Consider the following 20,100-nt stretch of genomic DNA (forward strand, 5'->3'; position numbering starts at 1 on the left):
AAATGGCGTTTCCGTGCGCTGCTCTAGTTCGCCAGAAATGGCTTAGTTATCCTGGCCACATGACCTGGAAGCTGCATGCCGGCTCCCTTGGCCAGTAAAGCAAGATGAGCGCCACAACCCCAGAATTGGGTCACGACTGGATCTAATGGTCAGGGCTCCCTTTACCTTTACCTTTAAACAAACAAAAATAGTTCAAATGCATGGTTTCCAAACTGATCAAAATAATATTTAGGAGCAACCCAGTTTCAGCCTTGCTGGGCAGCAGTGGCCTTTTTCCAAAATGGCTGCTTCAGTGATGGAAACTGCAAAAATGCTATATATATAAAAGAGCCCCAGGGCGGCAAACAACAAACTAGCAAAACAATACATTTGATAATAATATAAAGACATTAGGAGCATCTAAAAACATGTAAAATTTATAAATGAAGTTATTCCAATGTAATACCAGCCTTTCAGATGTAATAAGATGTAGAATAATAACATATGTTCTTTTGGTGCTTTATGCTTTGAGGGTGTATTCGCATGAGTGCACTGCATACCAAAATTTCATCAGTGACATTGACATGTACATGACCACAGATGTCTTCATTGCAATTCATTCTTCTGACGCGGACATTTTCCAGAACAGTCTGTTTTACATCCACAGTAATCCTAAACCTGTGAAAGAGTAATCCAATGTGGTTTCCATCCCGTTGCTCCAATTATAACCCCTGTGCTGACAGGGGCTGCAAGTAACCACTTCTTCACCCCCATACACATAGCTGTCAACATTCCCCCCTTTTTAAGGGAAATTCCCTTATTACAAATAGGATTCCTCGCAAGAAAAGAGAAAAGTTGACAGCTGTGCCCATACATGAATAGCCTAGTAGACGGCAGTGCATGATATGTTATTGCAACATTTCTTTTATTGATTGAATGTATTTGATGGAACTACCATATGAAAAGGGACGCGGGTGGCGCTGTGGGTTAAACCACAGAGCCTAGGACTTGCCAATCAGAAGGTAGGCGGTTCGAATCCCTGCGACGGGGTGAGCTCCTGTTGCTCAGTCCCTGCTCCTGCCAACCTAGCAGTTCGAAAGCACATCAAAGTGCAAGTAGATAAATAGGTACTGCTCCAGCGGGAAGGTAAACGGCGTTTCCGTGTGCTGCTCTGGTTCACCAGAAGCGGCTTAGTCATGCTGGCCACATGACCTGGAAGCTGTACGCCGGCTCCCTCGGCCAATAAAGCGAGATGAGCACCAATACCCCAGAGTCGGCCACGACTGGACCTAATGGTCAGGGGTCCTTTACCTTTTTTACCATGTGAAAAGCAGCACTTGCCTCTCTTCATTCAGTGATATATATTCAACACTGTTGTACATCAGTGCAAAGTACCTTTCAATCCTACCTAAAAATATGTATTGAACTCCATGAGTTTCAACACTGAAAATCTGAGTGTGTCTGAAATCCTGAAGACTCACTACATGTCCCATGCTGTGAGGTCCTGCTTCCTGCAAATGAAGACGTGGCGTCTCAAACTATGGATTCATGAAAGAGAATCAATGCCTTGGTCATCTTCTCACCAAGTTTCATATCACAAACATCTCTGTGTGTAAAGTGCTTTGCCAGACCAAAGCCACAGCTTAACAGAAATCTGCAAAAAGAATAAAATGGTGAGGGCTTCAGTGTAAGATTCAAGAGTCCTGATCTGTTTTCTCAAGCAATTATCAGTGAAAGCAGCATCTTACATGAGGAACATTATTCTTGATTGCATTTCTTCATGGTTGTATGGGGTGACAGTACTAATGTCAAAATGATGGATGGTGGAAATTGCTGGCTAATCAAGATTATTTTGTAGATACGCCTTGAGATAATCTCTACAAGAACTTTGAACAATTCAGTCTTGTTTTCAAAATCCATAGCAATTGATGGACAGAGGTGTCTCATACTCGCATCACATTCCATGCAACATCGGTTGACTAGTATGCATGACTAGAAAACCAGTTCAGCATACCCCTGACACTGAAGAGCAGTCCCAGCATTAAGTACACTTATCTATCAGGACCATCAATAGCTACTGCATTAACATCAGGGCAAGTGTTATCTGTGTTTGAAAAACAAAGACACTTTACCATCAGCCTAAACCTGAGTTCTCCAAATACTAAAATAGGTGGTGATCTCTGCTGTCTTTACTGGTAATTGCATATTCTTTCCATGACTTGGCAATGACTGCTGGGGCTCAACAGGGTAAATGGGATATGGGAGTGCTCTGCAAAATGTAAGTATAGCAGGCAGCCAAGGTAGTTCACTGATGATCTTTCAGTGTATGGGCAGTGACACCCATATATATATAAAACCCCTTTAAGAAGGGGACCCTGGAATCGCCGCCGCTGGGGGGTGAGTCTCCACTTCACGCCCCCCCCCCATAGGGAAGAAAAGACTGAAGGATTCCACCTAAGGCCATAACCAACAAAGTTGTGACGAATTGCTACGGGGAAGACAAAAGCTGCCAATGCAGGGAAATTTCTTCCTGGTCCTTCAAGAGCAACCAGTCAAAGACCATAGCAGCGCCTGCTAAACAGGAAGAAAAAGTTAACCTGCAAACAAGAAACATTAAACAAAGGTAAGGTAGGGAGGAGGAATCTCCAGAGTCAACTGCCTGGCTATTGTTGGCTCCACCCCCTATTTATAAATGGGGCTGGCCCCACCTCCCAGCAAGAAACTTGATTGCTGAGGCTGGGCGTGAACCTCCAAAAATTAATACTGAGAGGCAAGCCAGCCCCTGTTTGCCAGTAAGCTCCCTGGGAACTGTAGCACCATGTGCAATCCCGCAAAGGGCACCCACAATGTAAAGTGTGAGTGCTCGTTATATCAATCGGTTTGTGGTTTCTTATTTTGGTACAAGGTTTCATTGTTAGATAAACCACCACTTGCCTCTATTGATGCAACTTCAGATGCGACGCCGCTGTGCTTTCTCTGCATCGCACAGTTGAATCATAGGCACTGCAAAATGATGAATGCTGAACACCAAGAAGCACCGTCTGTGATACTACTCACGCCTTACAAAGCCATCTCTATGAGAGCTGTGAATACAGTGTATTTCCACAGTCTGCTATAAATCATCTTTCCCCAACTTGGTGGTGCTTTGTGCTGCAGCTGAAACTCCCATCAGCCCCAACCACCAACGTCAGGAAAGATGGAAGTTGACTTCCAATTATATTTGGAACACACCTGCTTAGAGGAGGCTAGTATAAATGGATCACTAAAGGAGTTTTGGACAAACATCACAACACACTGTTTTTTCAGTTTCTGCTAGATGCCGGGCTTCCTGTTCACACACACGTTTGAGATTGTTTCCCCAATTTCACAGATACCAAGAACACATACCACCTTTGAAACTGTGCAGCAAACCAGGAATAATTGAAATTAGTTTATTCTTGTAATACATAGCATTGTAGTTGCTTATCCTGTCCACACCTTGTTCTTTGAACTGGACTCCCCCCCCCCCCAAGACTGGCTACATAAAGTGCCATTTCTGTGTCCATTGTTTGAGACGTATGACATCTCTATAGAATTTTGTAATGCAGACAAGATGATAAATGGCACGATTTGCCACTAATTGCAACCTGATGGGAACTTTGATGTCCCTCAGTTAGGTGGGGAGTAAATTTGGTTCACTTCTCATTTCCTGAAACAATATGCCGACCAAAGAGCAGCTGCTTGTTTGAAATTTACACTTTCTGAATTTTGTGGTGCAGTTCTTGAACAACGCAATGCTGGAAAAAATGTTATATTAGAGGAGAACGTGATAGATAAAATACATGTGTTAGTGAAGATAACATATAAAGTGCATTATATCAGGGAAAATTGTTTTCCAAACTGTGCATATCAGGCAAAACAGCATGCAAAAGTGTACATATTAGGAGAAAAGTGTACTAAAATGCTGGTGATTTTCATGAGGGCTTTAAAGAAAATCACAAGCTAATGCAGTGAACTGTACTTGAGGTTGGCAAAATGAGAAAACGAGAGAAATTGACAATGGCATATTTGTCCATCTGTACCCTCAACTTTGTCATAACCTTTCAGACTCGATATTTAAGATTGAACCTCAGTGCTTTTGTCAGTTTAACTTTGACCCCTTATGTCAGAAAAGGGAACCTTGAAGATCGACTAACATTGCCTACTAATTAAAAACACTAATTTAATCACAAACTGAAATTGCAAATAAATTAATAATAATTAAGAAACCAAGCACTTTGAAATGAATAATATAAAACCAATGCAATAAATATTAGCAAAGCTTTTATAAATTAGAATTGATTCTATGCCAATTTGTCATCAGCAGGCAGAAAGCTACATTTGAACCAAATCCCAATACTTCTACTGGTTGCAAATTAACTTCCATCTTTGATGTGCAGCAGACAGTTGCTTTGGGTGCTATTTCTTGTGCAAATCGGCTGTTTGAAGCACAGCATGGGCAGTTGCATTTATGAAGTTATACTTTGTTATTGCTTTCCCTCAGCCACAAAAGTATTAAGTTTAATAGCATATTTATATTAAAGTGTAGGAAGAAACCACCAAACCACCGACTCTAAAACCTGAAAGCACTGCATTTCCAATAGTCAGTTTAAGTACTGTGAATAACTGCCGCAAACATATGGATGGAAATTAATTTTAGGGTTGAGTTGAAATTTCTTGGAAAATAATATTCTGATAAATTATCTGATTAATTCCTTTGCCGGGGTGGGGTGTCCCTGAATCCTCCCCTCTGAGGTATGCTTTGGCCCAGTTCTTTAGTTCAGTCCGTAGAGCATGAGACCCTTAATCTCAGGCAAGACTTACATTTTCTAAAGGAAGCTTCCTCCCCATTTCCCACTACCTGTAATAAGCTTAACTGGTTAACTGTTTGTTAACCATGTTGGTGACTGGTGTTGGTACGGATGAGTTTTTGATGTGATAGTTCTTAGAAATTTTCTGCTGATTTTATTTTTTTGCTCCCATGCGAACTGTTGGAGAACATATTTCAGCCATGTGGCAGCCATTCACTTGCATGGGAAACAATTGGGATGAAGATAATCCTACTTACTCTGCCTGATGATCCCAGCTTTGAAAAATAATTCTCCTGTTTTGAATACCCAGCCTCTTCACCAGCATAGCTCTGGTCTGAGATTTATTTCATGGTCATATTAGAGTATGACAGAATTTTGGACGGAGGAAAAATCTCCTGCCTTTCTAATAGTAGTAGTTAGTGTCACCAAATGTAATGGATTGGCACAAAGTTCAGCACGGACAAAATGAAGCAGTTATTCAAACAACATTTAATTAACATACAGAATTCATTACCACAAGTTATTATGGCCACTAGCTGAGATGCCTTTTATGAAGGAGTAGACAAATTCGTGAAGGATGGGCATTTAGTGAAATGGAACTACTAAATTGTACACTAGTGTTGAATGCTTCGTGCTGAGCAAGTGAACGTCATTAGCTTTGATGGTCTGCTTTAGTCTAGCCACCATTAGCAGCAAAGTTCCAGGCTGATCACTGGGTGACCTTGGCCCAGACTTTGTCTCTCAGCCTGCCCTACCTCAGACGGTTCCTATGAGAATTAAATGGAGCGGGTGAACCATGTTCACCACCTTGAGCACCTTGGAAGAAAGGTGAAATACAAATGCAATCATCCGGTCGATCAAAAACTATTCATCTAGCCATGCGACGAAGGAAGCTCAACACTCACATTACCTCGTGGGCAGCTGTAATGTGCTCTGAATTTGCCACTTGAGCCAAGTTTGGGTTTTGTGGAATTGTAACTTAAGAGCTAAGCTTAAATTACTGTTGCCCCAGGGATGCCGTCTAAACCTTTCACAGTTACATTTGCAAGTTTTTACTGTGTGGAGTACAGCTATCACCCAGTATATTCTCCACCCTTCTAGCAGCCAACAGGAATGTGGTGCTGAGATTTCACATGGGGTGTAACCATCATAAGTGAGTAATTGCGTATAAACAGGCAGCAGAGCGAGGAAGTGGAGAACTTGTCACAGCTATCCTATTTTGGGTAGCATTCCCATGGCAAGAACAATGTGTGGTCCAGCGCTCTGTTAACATAACTTATTAATCTTTCTACAAGTGAATACATAGAGGTGAGAAAGCAAAGAAAAAAGACGGGGTGTGAAACATCCCAAACTTACAGAAGTAATAATGAAATAGTTTCCTTCTCTGCAGAAGCTATCATGTTCAGTTACGAAGCAAAGTCTGCATGTGGAAACCCAATAGTGTCAGAGATAACAGTGCTAATTGGTAGTGTCCTCTGGGAATCAGCTTCACTGTGAAAGTCATTAATGTCAACAATCACCGCAATTAACTCTTGATAGAGCAAATCCTTCATGATTATTTCTTTATAGCCAGAGAAACTATTAGAGCTCTCCAAAACGGTAAGCCCAGTGCAGCCATTGCTAACCACCTTTACGTCTAATTTATTTCAACTTGAGTGATTCAATTACATGCATGTCATTGCCCTTGAAATCAGCAAGGCTTGATAGTGCTTAACGTTGCCTGAGTCATGCCAATTATTTTTATGTAAACAGTGCTATGCATTAATGTACCTGGTACTTTTCATGATAAGCAAAGGAGCCAGAAAAAATCTCTCCTGATTTCTGGAAATTATGGTGTCATCAGTGTCCTGTTTTATTTGATTTCTTCTACAGGAACAAATAAACCTACCTAGATGGTTTGGCAGACAATTTTACTCTCCCAAGGCAAATTCCAATACCTATTGGGGTGGCAAATATGCCCCCCCCCCCGCAAAAAAGCAATGTGTTGTTTCAGAAGAAGGACACTTAATTTTACTTCTCTAGATCAGTTTTTGTTTGAAAAGCCATGTGGAACATTCTTTTGCCTAAGACATTTCACCATCTGGGGCAAAATAAAGGGAACCCAAAACACAAGAATCAATTGGGATTTTCTGGATATATTTTATGCCAGTTGGATTTTTTTTACCCCAACATATCATACCACTTGGGACAAAAGAAAGACCCCGAATCCAGGATTTGATTGATGCACTTATTATGCCTCAGGTGCTTTTTATGTACTTGGGGAGGGGGGAAATGACTGAAATCGGGAAACATAATGTTTACTACTGTTAGAGTGCCAGTATCATATAAAGGATTATGTTATAGGTCTACTTTTGTGACAGTTCTACAGTGAAAAGTACACTCAAGGTTGACAGCACCCCCACCCCAATTCGTTGGAGAAAGGTTTTCATTATATATAATATGCATAGGATCTGCTTATTAAAGTAAACACAAAACATATATTTGAGTAAATTAATGGCCTTAAGTTCTCCTTGGCCTCCAGATAGATAGATGAATGAATGAACAACATTGTTTCATTTTAATTAACCATTTAAAAGATGTCGCTTGGCCTAGCAGTAAAGCAAATGTTCTCTGCAACACAGCACCCATATTTTCAATTTAGGTCAAGCCATCAAAGGCGATGCAAAGGATTGAAGACGGAAGATGAGATGCTCTATTTCACATATTCGCCCTCTGGAAGAGCTGGCAAAAGCAGCCACTTAAATTAAGTACAGGTCATCAGACAAGATATTTTATCTATTCCTAAGACAGACAACTTCCACAGCCGAAATCCCCATGGCCTTTAAAGCAACACAATGAACTACTTCCTCGTGTACTCCTGTCAAGTCATGTTAGGTTCCTTCTTTTTTAGAAGTGATATTTCATGTACGCTTATGACCATATTGCTCAGAGCAAGGAAAAGTGTTTTGGTTTATTTATGACCTACTAACCTTAAATAAAGAACAAAAAAAAAGTTTCAGCCAATCTGAATGTTCTCAGAAGCCCGGAGATATGAAATGAACATAAAATAAATCTGGCATTTGTAGTGCAGACCAGCAAAGGCACACATGGCCAATCCACAGGGTTTCTTTAAAAAGAAGAAGATGGAAACCAGATGATGGAAGAGGCAGGGGGAGAAGTCATTGTTACCCAGTGCATAATGTGAAAGGCAGACCACAGAACTGAAAGTTTAGGAGAGAATAGGGATTTTCGAATTGCACTCAAGGTGAGAAATAACAAGAGAATGAATGGTAGTACTGAGCTTTCCAGTACTTTATTGGGGAGGCAAAATGGAAATGTGAAGTAGCCAGCTCTATTGTTTGAAGACTGAATGAAATGGAACCAACATAACTAAGGGACACATTTGCCTGTTTGATACCAAGGAAGATACAGAATTAGGTGGTGGTGGGGAATAGAGTCACAGGAAGAAGACAGCTACTGAACAATAAATACAGAAAGGAAGGGAATAATTGGAAGACGTTAAACATGACTGGTCCCAAACTATGAAGTCTGCTCTCTTTATTGGGACAATGGTGAACACATGCAGATGCGTTCAAAAGGCTATAAGGCACAAAAGACTTGCAGTGATGTGAATACTGAATAAGTCTGGCTGAGCTGAAACTACTCAGAAGTCTCAAGCAACCAGAAAGAGGAAAAGCTACCAGCAGGGTTTAATTTTATTTTGACGAGGAAAGGTATGTCTTAATCTACTCAGAACAGCAACGAATTATCTCTGGTAACAATCCTATACGTTGCAGCAGGGCTGGAGATGGCTTCAACAAGAAGGCAATTTTCAGCAGCATTTCCCACACCAACCATACCACCCCAGCTCAATGAGTGGAGTCAGATGACTGAACTGTTCACATGACACTTGTGGTTAATTTACAATAGCCCCCTAACCCATTTGATTCTCATAACAATCGTGTGATGTAGGTTAGGGTGAGAAACACTGGCACCAGTGACTTAATGGCTGAGTATTTGAACCTGGTCAATGCCGAGCAGTCTACAGTTGTTTTATTCTTCTAGTTAGGCCGAGATGTCTACTAAAGTTTTGGCTTAGAAATAGAATTAAAAGCAATAATCCAATGTAGCCGTATGGGAAGGACATACTAGGAGCAGTTCCTTTGCTGCTTGAATCACCTTCTTGTGTGTAGTAGCATGCATTATTTTATTAAGAATGTTATTGTTGAAGCTATTTGGGCTTCAGCTTATACATTTGGTGGTTATTTGTTTTAACTGGACTTTGTTTTTCAGAAAACTGTTAATACCCCTACCATTGTTAGTTTTTATACTGCATTATTTTTATAAAGTTGTAGGCTTGGGTGGGCTATGCCCCAAAGGACAGCACATAAATCACTTTATAAATTAAAAATAAATGCGAACTAACTCAGAAAGTCCAAAATTGAAATAATGCCCTGAGGCATTAAAAACAGCTCTTGCTTAAACTTCCCAACATTTGTAGGAAACTTTGGTCAAAACCTAGGCGTGCTTGCTTGGGAGTAAGTCCCAATAAACTCAACAGGACTTAAATAACCAGGTGTGAGATTGGGCTGCTCCTCTTCTCCCATGATCTATTGTGATCGAAAACTACTTGAGAAGCTAATCTTCATCACCCTATCCTTGCATACAACAACCAAGTATGATTAGTAAGACAGTCCCCTCCATATAAATAGTTCTTAACAACAACAACAACATGAGAGGACAGGTTTACACCCTTAATGCGCTTACAATCCGAATAGCAACACAATGGAGGAAACAGGGACGTATGAAGCAGGGACCAGAAGGTAGAAAGTATTCAATTATGTTTCCCACAATTATGGAATTCCTTCACTTAGAAACTCACCTCAGACCAAGCCTGGAGATTTGCTGAAAGATGTTATGCTTTCTATTATGTTGGGTTTTTTTTGTGATCAGGGACAAGTCTGAACTGAGGCAGTTGGGGCCATGTGTATGTCAAATTAATATTGATATATATTTAATGTTTAACATTGAAATTGTGCTATTTTATATGGGATATTTAAAGAATTATTGTTACGTTTAGGAGCACAAACGATGCAATGAATTGCCTGAAACTCCAGGATAGGAGTATGGGGAAGGGGGGAGAGATAACACAGTTGGGAACGCGGAAGCTGAGAGACTGAGTTGTGCACAGGGATGCCCCCACTCCAAATCTCTGTCTCTATCCTGACTTCATTCAGTAGCCTGAGGCAAGCTCAGTTCTCTAACTTGGGAAAAATAATAATGACCTGCCTTATACGGTTGTTGTAAGGGTCTATTAGATCATGTATGTTATGCTCTTAGAACAGCAAAGTGCTATATAAATGCTAGGCATTTTTGGATCTGAACAATGGACTAAAACTAATACTATTCTGCACAATTTCCTTCCCAGATTTTGTTTTGTTTTGAAGAAAAGATAAACCACGGAGGACGTTTTGATCTGATGTTAGACTTTCCTCCCAGGATTTGAGGGCTGTGTCGCCCACTATTCCGGTACCCGCAGTCCCTGAAATTACATTAAATGGCTCACAGGAATTATTTACTGAGAATTGTTTGACGGAACAATTTAACGGGATGGGCCAATGGTCAAGTGTTGCGGGACCACCAAATTAAAACTGAGTTTTCTATGGAACTGGAATCATTGCGTTTTCTTAAAATGTCTCTTTCCCCCCTCCCCTACTTTCAGACATTTGCGGATGGATACTGTGAAGTCTGTGGAGTTCTGCTTCTTGTGGTTGCTTCAGTGAACATTCAACGCTGTCGGTGAGTTTGGGATTAAAGTGAAAACCATCGACCGTTGATTGTACCCTCCAGCTAACCATCCTCCTCTTTGCTTCACACGTGCAGACCTTTCGCTGAAGACAGCCACAAAACCAGCGCACAAGATATTTGGGTTTCTCGGTGGGGGAGGGGAAGAGATGAGGGAGCCCAGCTTCCCTTGCAGGGTTTCGCAAACACAAAAGGTCACAATTAACATTCATTGCTGTCGGTGGGTTTAACTATGTGGACAAGCTCACTGAACAATGAATGCAACTGTGGCCCCACTTTTTACAATCGCAGTCAAGAGGAATATTGCCTTTGAAACTAGCACCCAAGGTGGATCTCTTTGGCTGAAAACCTACGCTTCTTAAATCAACAGGCTCAGATAATTTCAAATTGGTCGCTTGTCTGTGTCGTGTAGGGCCAGGAAGACCTCCGAGGATGTCACTTCATTGAATTTCATGATTACGTCAAATAAAAGTCTTTGCTTTTTATCTACTGTTTATTACCTAGATTGGAGGTTCTTGACCTTGTTTTACCACGAATATTTTTTTAAAAACAACAACAACAACACTGATTTGCTGTCCTAAAGGACCTTCAATGTAATTAAGGCTAGTAACACTCACAGCAAAACTCATTACTGCCCTTACCTCGGAAAAAGAAGGTCAAACAAAAGGAGGAGGAACAGGACCCCATGGGAACGTACCATGTTTTAAGATGTGTGGTGGAAGAGGGGCACAAACGAAAATTCAGTGAACGAATGAACACAACTTTCTTTATTGTGCTGATTGGACCTAACGTAGGATCACAATGACCAATCAGGACACATGATGGGAGGGATTAGGGAGGAGCTTATCCCTCCTATGGAGGTCTTGCCTAAGCCCCTGAGAAAAAGTAGAAACATAGGATGCTGCTTTATAAGAAAACAGACACTAGTACATCTATGTGTAGCCCAGTATAGCTTGTTTCCTGGTCCTACCTGAAAATGCCAGGGATTCAACCTCAACCCTTTTGCATTCAAATCTGTGCTTTACCATGAAGCTTTGGTCCTCTCCTAGATACACATTCATGCGCAGGTTACATCAAAACGGAAGGAAGGAAGGAGTCTTTGTTTTCTTCCAGGAGGTTGTCTCATATCCCTAAACTACCTTAGAGGTGAAACGCAATCCACGTGTGCTACTGTGACAACAGCTCATTTTAATTTTGTCCTAGAACAAGAGTATTCTTGTGATTTTGTGTTTTAATTTGCATATGTTATGCTTCAGAAGCTTGTGTCTGGGTGTTTTCTTTTTATATCAGATGGATATTTTTATTTGTACATAATTTGTTTTAAGGGTAGTTTCCTGACAGTAAGGTTCTATACAATTGACACCAACACTCCCTTTTTCAAAAGTATTGTAAGCCACTCCCTCCTCATAAACAAAGCATCACTAGGTATTTTTATTTTTAAAAGAATTCAGGTAATATTTTCCAGATGGAAAGAGCGATCCATTGCAGAAGGTGCTGTTCAAATAATTGTAACAACTTGATTTTTGAGCCTGTTATTATAAATTGCTTAACTCTGTTGCATTTTCAAGTGTTGTGAATTATTTTCATTATGTATTACATTCTTTTCAAATATTTTTGATACTTACCGGAATGAAGAATGTCAGGTATTGAGAAGACAAATATCCTGCTGTTTAAGTGGAATTTTTAATGAATGCATCATTGATATTTAGCAGTAATTGGTTAATGCATCAGAACAACAGCTCCAGATGAAAACGAATTTCTTTTATGATGAAAAGTGTTATATTAGTTGCCTGTTCTTTTATAATATTTGGTTGTCTAAGTATTTAAAATTATCACTATTTCAAGTAATTCATTTCGGAGTTGTGCTGCTTTTCTCACAGTGTTTGAAAAGTTTTAATAAATATGCATTATTAAAGAAGCAAGAGAAAAGGCACACTGGCCAGAAGACCAATGTCTGTTGAGAAGTTGTACATGCGTACATGCAAACTCTTCCCAACAAAAGGAAGATCTGGTTGCTGGTAGCTTGTTCCCTCCTTCCCTCCCAAAGAGAAGTCTGCCACAACTACCAGTTGCCCTGTGGCCTACGTAAGCAAAAAAGGAACAGTCTGCTGTCATACACAATAACTACAAATCCCAGAACTTCTGGAGGTTATACCTCCTCCTTCAATCAATATCATGCATATATGAAAACAATTCTCAGAATCACTTCCTTAAGACAATGCTTCTGAATATGCAGGTGGCATTTAGCTATAATGAGTTAACCATTGATAAACATATCTTCCACTGTGGATTTGCACAATCCTTTTTTTAAAGTCAGCTCAGATATCACCACAACTTTGGATTCCATAAGTTACTAAGTTCACTTTGTGAAGAAGCATTAATGATGATGATGATGATGATGATGATGATGATGATGATGATAATTTATTATTTATACCCCGCCCATCTGGCTGGGTTTCCCCAGCTACTGTGGGCGGCTTCCAACAGAATATTAAAATACAACTCTCTATTAAACATTAAAAGCTTCCCTAAACAGGGCTGCCTTCAGATGTCTTCTAAAAGTCTGGTAGTTGTTTTTCTCTTTAATATCTGGTGGGAGGACGTTCCACAGGGCGGGCGCCACTACCAAAAAGGCCCTCTGCCTGATTCCCTGTAACTTGGCTTCTCGCAGCGAGGGAACTGCCAGAAGGCCCTCGGCGCTGGACCTCAGTGTCCGGGCAGAACGATGGGGGTGGAGACGAGACTTCAGGTATACTGGACCGGGGCCGTTTAGGAGTTTAAAGGTCAGAACCAACATTTTGAATTGTGCTCGGAAACGTACTGGGAGCCAGTGTAGGTCTTTAGTTCACACTCAGTCCCGAACCTGTTGCCAATCAACTTCATTGGCTGCTCCCATATTCTAGTAATATTTGAGGATGGAGAGTGTGGGTTGTGTGTGTGTGTGTGTGTGTGTGTGTGTGTTCTTTCATATATATATTGCAACCACTCCAGCATCAAATCTCCAGCTTGTATCACTGTTTCATCCTTGTTATTTGCCACTTACAGCCACTGTTAATAAATTACACTGAATCTGAAGAAACCAAAAGGAATGTATCAGTGAAAATAATATACAAGAGTGTTTTTAATTAGGGGAATTTGCTTTGCAAAAATGTATATGATGGAAATGTAGAAAATTGGTAAAAACAGAAAATGACAAATTCACCCATCCTCAGTGCATCGTATGTTACCAAGGGTCTACCTTCTCCTTGCCTTAGGATTCCACCCCGACTTTATTTTATAGACCATTTTTAGTGAGATACAGGAATTTATGAGAATATCATGCCACATAGATACATCACAGATATTTCAAAATTGAGGTCACACTTTCTAGACAGAGTACAGCAAAATATTCTTGATGTATTATTTTTTAAATTGAACTCATTAACTGTACGCTTTGTGCACATAATTCTGGATACAGGATTAATGGTTTGGGAGAGAGTGTGTGTGTGTGTTTAAATAAATAAGGATAATTGATGATAAACATTTTTCAATCATGAAGCTATTTCAAAAATAATTCGTACCAGATTTTGGTGCAATATGGTAAATGAATTTGCATTGGTATTTTCTCTATCTCTTTTCAAAGTAGCATGTTCAAAGAAAAGAGTAAAAGAGAGAGAGATAGAAACCCAAACCACAACTATTGTTATAGGATTTGGAAAAATGTAGAGACAGAGTATGTCTCAAGACACAGAAACAAGCTAGCACCTCTTGCAGTATTAGTAAATACAGAACCAAAGTCTTTAATTGTACACTTACTATGGTTCTGTTTGCAATTGTTACACATTGTACAAGTATTTCTGCCCCCCCCCCGTACTAGTGACATAATAGAGGCAAAAAGTTCAAGGAATTAGGTCGCTTCCAGATGACCTGTTTACTGAGCGTTTATCCGGCATCTGTCTGTATTAGAAAGTGCGTTCCTAGAGACATATTGTGGAGTCCAATATATTTGAAATATGGTGCAGGCTATTGCGGAATCAACCTCAATCTGCAAGGTTTATGAGGAGGTTGTACAACAACTACTGCTTACTGAGCGTTCATTTCAATTTGCTTGTGCAGAGGTTATATAAAGTCACATCTAGCAATTGTTATGCTACACATTCCATAATTTTCCTTACCACAAAAATCCAGTTGGGGTTTGAGAAGAGCAGCTTTGTTGTACAAGGGAACCAAACCCACTTTAATCCACCACCTGAATTTTCCAGGAGGCAGTTGAATCCCACTTTCAAAATGACAACAGTCTTGAAACGGCCTTCAAAAAAATTGGGTCCACTTCCTGGTGGGGCCGGGTTGTGGCCTGGCTGCCTAGCCACTCCCCTCAGCATCGGGGCAGGATGGCATCCCACATCCCGCTGGGGAAGACCCCGGCCACCTCAGTTTGCCAGGCGAAATTCTGTGTCCTTGTGTCTTTTATTCTCCCGCAGGTGGTTTGGGGGCCTTGACACACAATTCACTCATTTCTCTCTACTCTGAAATTTTGGTCAGTATGGTGTGTAAAAGACTTCTCAAAATAAAAAATTGTCACATTTAAACACCCTCACTGAGGTGAATAGCCTCTGGTGTTCTTCAGCCAGGTGCAGAAGTATTCCCACAGAACTCGCAAAAAGTAAGTATAAATAGGAAGCTTTCTACATATTCCCCTTTGCTGTATTCCAGCAAGTCCAAACCATTCTTAAACATTTACATCTGAAAAATTATACTAAAATCCTTCCTGCATTGAAGTTCATAACAGCTGGTGGTCACATTTTCCTACTGGGGGTGGACTGGAAACAACTCAATATATGCACATTCTCAGGTGGATGAGGGCTCAAAAAGGTTTCAGGGTAGCAATACTCTCTGGAAGTTGTGGCGGATTGTGGAGTGAGGAATCCACAAATAGTTGAAGTTCTATCACAGGTAAGGTACAAACTGGCTTCAGTAGCTTTGAACAAAGATTCTTCTTGTTGTCTAGAAGTGAATCTACAATGCTAATATTCTACTTACCAGACCCAGCTCATCAGCAGGCGCTTCTATATATCTTCTTGTCACTAAGCAAATTCAAATAAGGTAAGGGTGTAGGGATGAATCTGTCCCCAACCAGAATTTGGACTGGAAGCCAAGGTCACTTACAGCTGCAGCAAAATAAAATACCATAGTTAGCCTAGCCCTGCCACCCCCACCATACCTGCTACTGTCATTGTCATTTCCCACCCTGCCACCTCCACTGCTAGTGGAGAAGCGCTATTGGCATCAGTGCCAATTTCAGGTGAGATCTTGCCCAAATCAAATCTTGTATGATTTTGGATGCAATTCACCGATAGGCACCGATAGTGGTGCCACTTTGGGCCAGCAGCAGAAGCGGCAGGGCATGTGAGATGCCCACAGGACTGTCGTCTTGGGGGCTTCTGCCTGCTGAGGCAACTGCCTCAGCTTGCCTAATGGCAGAACTGGTTCTGTAGCACTGTGTAAATTATCCCCTTCATAAACCTCATTCAGGAGTATGGGTACTGCTAGCTGAACTGGCCCAAGCCTGGCAGAAGGAAAACGTCGAGTTTGACTTACAACATCCTTAGGGTCTATGTAAGTTCTGCTAGCTCATATGACTGAAAGGGATTTAGAATAGGGGTCTATCCCTCCTTATCCGGTCACTGAAATTCAGTGCTGAGGGCCTTCTGGCGGTTCCCTCCTTGCAAGGAGTGAGGTTACAGGGAACCAGACAGAGGGCCTTCTCGGTAGTGGCACCCGCCCTGTGGAACCCCGTCCCATCAGATGTCAAGGAAATAAGCAGCTATCCTATTTTTAAAAGACATCTGAAGGTAGCCCTGTTTAGGGAAGTTTTTAACATTTAATGCTGTATTGTTTTTAACACTCGATTGGGAGCCACCCAGAGTGGCTGGGGAAACTCAGCTAGATGGGCAGGGTATAAATAAATTATTGTTATTATATATTATTATCCTGCCCCACCCCTGCCAAACCCTTGTCACATACACACCCCCCCCCCGGAATGCTCCTTTTTCAGGCTTATGGAGATGAGCCCTGGCTGGGCCAGGATGGAGGAGTTACCGTGGCATATCTCTGGCTGAGCTTGGATAAAGGACTTCAGCCAGCTCAGTCCAGGCTCATCCAAAGAACCTCTTATCCCATTCTCCATTCATCCGAGCAGATCTTGGATTTGGATTGCACTGAAAGGCTAAAAGCCTATGCCCACTTAACCTGGGAGTAAACCCCCTTGAACTCAACAGGACTTAATTTGAGTCAACAGGGTTAGGATTGTGCTGTTTACCAAGCTTGGGGGACATTTTTGACACCCCCCCCAGCAAATGTACCCTGGAGTTTAAATGGAGGAAACACACACACACATGAGAGAGAGAGAGAGAGAGAGAGAGAGCCTTTCACTGACAATAACAGTCCTGTCAAAATTACAAGCCTGCAGCCATTCATTTCCTCCTATTTCTTTTTTATAATAAAGCTTGAACATTTTTCTGTAGGAGTCCATTACTGAGGGAGGGGAAAACTGAGATGGAGCCAGTCTTCTTCTCCTCAGATGCCAGCATTCAGAGTTGTTTTTGTTGTTGTTTTCCAGGCTGATAAAGCCTAGAAAGAAATATTCATATCAGTATTACCTTTTTCCTTCCAAACTGAAACACACCAGGAACGAAATGCCTAAACTGACAGAGAGCTTTGTCAATTGGGGGGTGGGGGTGGGAGAATGACCTTGAAGTAATATGCCACTCCAAATAGGAAAAAGTCTGAAACCTCAAGATCTAAGAAAATGTGTTTGAATCATGAATCTCCATCTTGTGACAGTAAATGGGGGGGGGGGGAGAAGCCACCACTGGTATTAATTTCTGACTGCAATGAGATGGCACAGGTAGTTGCCCCAAATGTCAATGACACCATCTGACGTGTAAATCATTTTAATTATCAAGTACAATCCGTGCTAATTGATGCGTTTGTGATGAAATAAGGAACCGTAGCAAGATCCTTGCTCCTGTGGAATTTGCTTTTAAAAATAATCTCAAAGGCCTCAAACGACACAGTGAGCAGGGTCACATGACACATGCTGGACTTGGCAATGGCTCCTGTGGAGGTGGAGGTGAGTCCAGCATAGAGCACCCAGAGCAAAATCCATTTGTTGCTCAGTCTGATGAGCAAACCTTACCTGAAAGCCAATACAGAAGTCAGGGAGCACCGCCTTCTCTCTTTGGCCCATTGGTGCAAAGAGGCCCCCTAGTTTGATGGAACTGCTTTCTTTGCATTTTCTGCTCTGGTCAGAACTGGATGGATTGGATACCCAGGCTAGGTCCCTGGCAGCTCTCACATTGTCATAAGAGCTAGTTAGCCCTTTCATTGCCTACAGACAGCCACCCAATCTTAAACAACTCCTAACACACAATAATACTACAACCAGACTTAACACGGACACTGGCACCAGAGCCTGCAATAAACCCAGATGCCAACTTTGCTGCCACATACACCCAGACAACACCATTACTGGCCCCAACAACATCACACATACCATCTCTGGACTATTTAATTGCTCATCGTCTAACATTGTGTATGCCATCAAATGCCAACAGTGTCCTTCAGCTCTCTATATTGGACAAACAGGCCAAACCTTACGCCAAAGAATAAACGGACATAAATCTGACATCAAGAATCACAAAACAGAGAAACCAGTAGGAGAACACTTCAATCTCCCAGGACATTCTATACAAGATCTCAAAGTAGCTGTTTTACTACAAAGGAATTTCAGAAATAGACTGGAAAGAGAAGCTGCTGAATTGCAACTCATTACCAAACTTAAAACCATGGAGAGACCTGGTCTGACCAAAGACATTGGATTCTTATCTCATTATACATGACTAAGCCATTTTTCACCTTCTCACCCCTTGCCTTTTCCTGTAAGACCTATTGCAGTCAACAGGCTCATCTCAGCTATCTGCCAATCTCCCATTCCCACCACCCTTCTGAGTAATACCCCTCCCCACCTTCTCACTATATAGAAGGATCTGGCAACTTCTGTTTCAGTGTATCTGAAGAAGTGTGCATGCACACGAAAGCTCATACCAAGAACTAACTTAGTTGGTCTTTAAGGTGCTACTGGAAGGAATTTTTTTATCATAAGAGCTAGTTACCCTTCACCACATGAGGAAGCATTTATTGGTGTCTTCTGAAGATCAAGAGTAATGCCTTATACAGTAGCCATAACCTGGTTTAAGGACTGGCATGTCCCTGGGGATTTGAATTAGGGATTCCACAGCTTGAATCAGAAACTTGGTAGTCTGAGATGAGCCCTTAGCAGAGGGAGCTGTTGTGAACTGTACAGGCCCAGTGCTCAGAGCTGCCTTCGGACAAAAAAATAATAATAGGAGCAATACTTCTTATGTGTGGTGGTACTCAATGGTACAAGACTCAGGTAGATTGCTGTGTTGGTCTGACGCAGTCGAAATAAGTGTGCATGCACATGAAAGCTTATACAGTGGTACCTCTGGTTACAAACTTAATTCATTCCGGATGTTCGTTCTTAACCTGAAACCGTTCTTAACCTGAGGTACCACTTTAGCTAATGGGGCCTCCCGCTGCCGCTGCGCCACTGGAACACAATTTCTGTTCTCATCCTGAAGCAAAGTTCTTAACCCAAGGTACTATTTCTGGGTTAGCGGAGTCTGTAACCTGAAGCGTATGTAACCTGAAGCGTCTGTAACCCGAGGTACCACTGTACCCAGAACAAACTTAGTTGGTCTCTAAGGTGCTATTGGACAATTTTTTATTTATTTCAAAGGTACAAGATACTGTCACCTGTTTTTCCCCCTGTCCAAGGTAATCATTCTGCTCTGGCACTCACAGCATTTTTATCAAGTACTGGCACCTCATTATTCACAAAAAAAGTGGAGGGGAGAGAGAACTGAATGGAGTGTATAATGTTGATTCTTGTGACCAGCCGCCTGAGTGTATGAAGACTCAGATCGGCCAGACTGGTCAACAGAGGACTACTTTCTAGCTCAGGGATCCTGAGCTTAACCCCCCCCCCAGCTTTTTCTCTAGATTTGGGCTGGCCCTGAGAATTAGTCGCGATAAAAGGATGGTCTGTACACAATCCTTTTCTCTTCCCGTCTTGCAACTCAGTGTTTTTCTGGATTTGCATGAGCAATATTAAAACAAATCTCCAGATCTGTGCTTCGTGAATCCTGCTTAAATTATGAGATTAATTACACCACTGTATTCTTAATGTCCTCAATTGCTTCACACAATTGGGCAGGGATATAGGATGCAACCATGCAGCGTCAAGATTCCAGGTGGGTCAGCAAAGAATGTACAAAAACGTGAAACATGACATTTAGAAAATAGGCAACTTCTCACTAACTCTTTTGGCTGCCATAATTGTGCTATAGGTCTCAGTCAGGGGAGATAAGTCAAGATAGCTCGCACAGGCAATAAATCTTTGTGCACAAAGGCACAGTGTGCAATTGCCCCTGAGGAAATCTAACTA

The 20,100-nt window shown here is 41.5% G+C and overlaps 1 long non-coding RNA gene across 1 annotated transcript in view; it reads left to right on the forward strand.

The window, feature by feature from the left end:
• LOC308587174 overlaps positions 1-12,152 on the forward strand; it is a 98,313-nt gene extending 86,161 nt beyond the window's left edge. Inside the window, exon 4 of the long non-coding RNA XR_014008262.1 lies at positions 10,510-12,152. This is a non-coding gene — a long non-coding RNA (uncharacterized lncRNA). The remainder of the gene's footprint in view (positions 1-10,509) is intronic.
• Positions 12,153-20,100: the final 7,948 nt, after the last annotated feature.

The sequence above is a fragment of the Podarcis bocagei genome, assembly GCF_964188305.1.
Source record: "Podarcis bocagei genome assembly, chromosome: 5".
Classification (NCBI taxonomy): domain Eukaryota; kingdom Metazoa; phylum Chordata; class Lepidosauria; order Squamata; family Lacertidae; genus Podarcis; species Podarcis bocagei.